The sequence below is a fragment of the Rhipicephalus sanguineus genome, chromosome 9 (genome assembly GCF_013339695.2).
Source record: "Rhipicephalus sanguineus isolate Rsan-2018 chromosome 9, BIME_Rsan_1.4, whole genome shotgun sequence".
NCBI classification, from domain to species: Eukaryota; Metazoa; Arthropoda; class Arachnida; order Ixodida; family Ixodidae; genus Rhipicephalus; species Rhipicephalus sanguineus.
The window spans coordinates 59,779,516-59,783,462 of NC_051184.2; positions in this window are offsets into that span (position 1 = coordinate 59,779,516).

Consider the following 3,947-nt stretch of genomic DNA (forward strand, 5'->3'; position numbering starts at 1 on the left):
ATTACCTATGGTCTGAGTCCGGCATATTCAAATTACCTGGCATGGTACAGAAAGCTTGTGTAATCCATCGTAGCCACTGAGCCCTTCGGCGGCTTTCTACATAGGCGAGAGATTGCAGCGCAGAAAAATGCCACATGCTGAAGTGGAACTGAATTCCGTGCAGCTGGCGCGCACCTGATAAAAAATCAAGCCAGAAGTGTGCTTCGATGGGCCAGTTGGTCCCGCATTTGTAAGTTGGAAAAACAGCGCTAATGGAGACGAAAACCCAAGCGAGGAACACGCTGGACGAGCGCTGACTAATAACTCCTTGTTTGCGTTCTCGTTTTTGGGTTGCCGTGTTTTCCTTTGGCTTTGTTTTCGTCTCCATTTAGCTGTTTTTTTTCCCCACTTCAAAATCATGCAGTTAGCTCAATGCTTGGATAAAAATATTGTTGCGTGGTTTTCACCTACGCTAATAGGGCATAGTGGGATATACCCTGAGGAGGGAGCTGGAAAAAAGAGGTGAAGAAGTCAACGTTCAGTGGCGATCTGTGCTGTGGCTGCTACTGATACTCGTATTGTCTTTTCCCCGTACCATTTTTGGTGGAGGTGCGGGGTACTTTTTTTTGACGACGGAGCTCCGTAGTGGACGCCTTCTTAAGTCTGCAGCCATGGCTTCGGGTGAAGACACGCCTTCGCCAGCTACGTCGGCATCATCTCCGACAACAACAACCCAGTACGTCGCTTTAACCGCAACCCCGTGACCCCGGTACCTTACTGGGGAGAACAACATCGATGTGACAAGTGGCTCGCAGTACAGCGCATCAGCATCAATATGGCTGGGATCCACCGTTATGCTGGCAAATGTCATCTTCTACCTCAACAAAAACTCCTCGCGTCTGGTTTCAGACCCACGAGCACGAAGTTACAAGCTGGGACATGTTAAACAACAGCTCCGTGACCTTTTCGGCAACCCATTTGTTCGACCGCTTGCTGCACGGAAGGAATTGGCCGTACGTACGCAAACGTCAACCGAGCCCTACTTGACCTATATTCAAGACGTGTTAGCCTTGTGTCAAAAGGTTGACCCAACATGTCCGAGGCTGACAAGATTTCTCACATTTTGAAGGGTGTCGCAGAGGATGCGTTCAATCTGCTCGTTTTTACCAACGTCACGACCATCGACGCCGTATTAAGGAGTGTCGCCGCCTGGAACAAGCGAAGAGTCCGGCGCATTCCGCACCAGTTCCATCGTCTTCTCCCAAACACGCTAACTGCAGGACCCTCGTCGTTGCGAAGGAACCCCTTCAACGTTCACAAGCGTCCACCACTGACGATGGACACGCATCTTCCCCTTTCTGGCTCACTGCACTTCGACCCTTCCGCGCCAACCGAAGTCCGCACTGACGCCAGTGGTTACGGAATCGTCGCTGTGTTGGTCCAGCGACAACGTGGGCAGAATCACGTGACAGCTTATGCCAGCAGGCTGCTCTCCACTTCGGAGCGCAATCATTCAATCACGGAGCACGAATGCCTCGCTCTCGTGTGGGCAGTTGCGAATTTTCGCTTTATACGGCCGACAGTTTACAGTGCTAACCGACCATCATGCCCTTTGTTGGCTCACCTCTTTGAAAGATCCCACAGGTCATCTCGCTCGCTGGGCACTCCGTTTGCAGGAGTATACCTACACGGTCGTGTACAGAGTGGCAAACTGCACCAGATCGGATTGCCTATCACGCTACCCTGTGGCTGACCGGCACTCTACGGCACTGCCACGATCGACTGCGATTTTCCCTCTCCCCTGCTTCGCCTCGGCGACGAGCAGCGTCGGGATCCGCATATCAGTAAAATAATGCAACGACTGCGATCCTCCCCGCACGACGCCCTCGTACGCATGTTTGCCTTCAAAGATGACCCCTTATATCGGCGTAATTGTCACCGCCGGACCGATCTACTGCGGGTCGTACCAAGCCCCTGCGTTCCACATTCCTCCACGAGCTTCATGACGCCCCCAACCGCTGGTCACCTTGGCGTTTCTCGCACTTTATGACCGGTGTGCCCGCCGCTTCTACTGACCTGGCCTTGCACGCTCTGTGCGGCGTTATATTGTGAACGCCTGTGAAGTTTGTCAGCGCCGCAAGAAGCCGTCGGGACTTGTCCTGCTGGGTATCTTCAGCCTATTGACATCCCACCGGAGCCCTTCTTCCGAGTCGGTTTGGACTTTTCTCGGTCCCTTTCCAACATCCACTTCAGGTAACAAAGTGGGTTGCCATTGCTACGATTACGCTCCGCTACGCAATCACGCGAGCCCTGCCAACCAGCTGCGCTACAGGACGTCGCTGATTTTTTACTACTTCGGGATCTTATTTTAATGCACGGTGTCCCACGACGACTGTTGACAGACCGAGGCCGTACTTTCCTTTCTCAAGTGATTGACGATATCCTGCGTCTCCTGTTCCACGCAGCATAAGCTCACCACCTCTTACCCATCCCCAGACAAACGGGCTGACAGAGCGCTTAAACCGACCCTGACAGACATGCTTTCGAAATACGTGTCGACCGACCATCGTGACTGGGACCTTGCACTGCCCTACATGACGTTCGCGTACAATTCCTCCGGCACGACACCGCTGGATACTCAACGTTTTAACCTTTTGTTTGGACGCGAACCAACGTTGCCATTGGATATCTTTCTTTCCGGCTGCGCAGAGTCGACCACGGAATACGCACGCGACGCTATTGCGCACGCTGACCACGCCCGTCAGCTTGCCCGCCCGCAACAGATTACGGCCTCTCAAGAAACACAGAAGCACCGTTACGACGAGCGCATCGTGACGAACGTTTTCCAACGGGTTCCCTCGTTCTTCTCTGGGTCCCCAACGCGACGTGCCGCCTCTCTGAGAAGTTTCTTTCTCGATACACGGGCCCATACCACGTGCTTCGAAAAGTGAGAGACGTTACATACAAATTGTCCCGGCTATCCCACAACACTTCTGCTCTGTTATCCCGTGACGCCGTTCCACGTATCCAGGCTCAAGCGTTACCACCCTCCTTCTGCTACGCCCCATAGACGCGCCGGGTCGGCGCTTTTGCCGCCGGGGGTTGTGTTGCGTGTTTTTTACCTACGCTAATAGGCATAGTGGGATATACCCTGAAGAGGGAGCTGGAAGAAGAGGTGAAGAAGTCAACGTTGTGTGCCGATCTGTGCTGTTGCTTGCTACTGACAAGACGGTACAGAGGACAAGACAAGACACACGAGTTCATGGCGACGCCCACCTTGTGTGATTTCTTTCGTGCTATCTTTATCTCGCGCTACAGAGAACATATTCAAGAAGCATTACCACGAAGCCCACACTGCTAGTATCGTGAACTATGTTTGATTGACCAGAAATTTTTTGGTAGAAAAGTCTTCGACCTGCAGGAACACAGTGGTACCGCTGTTTTAGTTCAGCCGATAAGTTATAGCACTGCTGTAAGCTCGGTGATGTGGCTTTGATTCTGGCTGCGGAAACTGCATTTCGATCGGGCGGCGAAATGCAGAAAATTCAGTCCTTCATGCATTCCCTTACGACGACTCCAAGGTGCAAGCCTTCTTTTTTTTTTTCTTCTCACTCAATGTACTGATACTGTCGAGCCCCACTCCGAAAATGTTTCTGCACCTAAAGTGGTTTGCACTGTCTCGAGGATCGGCCCCCTTTTGACCAAACGACGAAGTCACGTGATGACATAATTATGCAAAGTCACAGATTTCAGTATATGGAACGTCATGATGACGTCATATGGTGATAGCATCACGTGGTGATGATTGTTTGCATCACTTGTGCTGACGGCGACGTCGTGGGTCGATGGTCGACGCTTACGGTCAGTTTTCGCGTTGATGAGGCATCTAAGGCTTTTGCCTTAGTAACACCCGTGTACTCAGCTACAAGTGCACTGCAAAGAACACCAGGTGGTGAAAATTTAGCCCG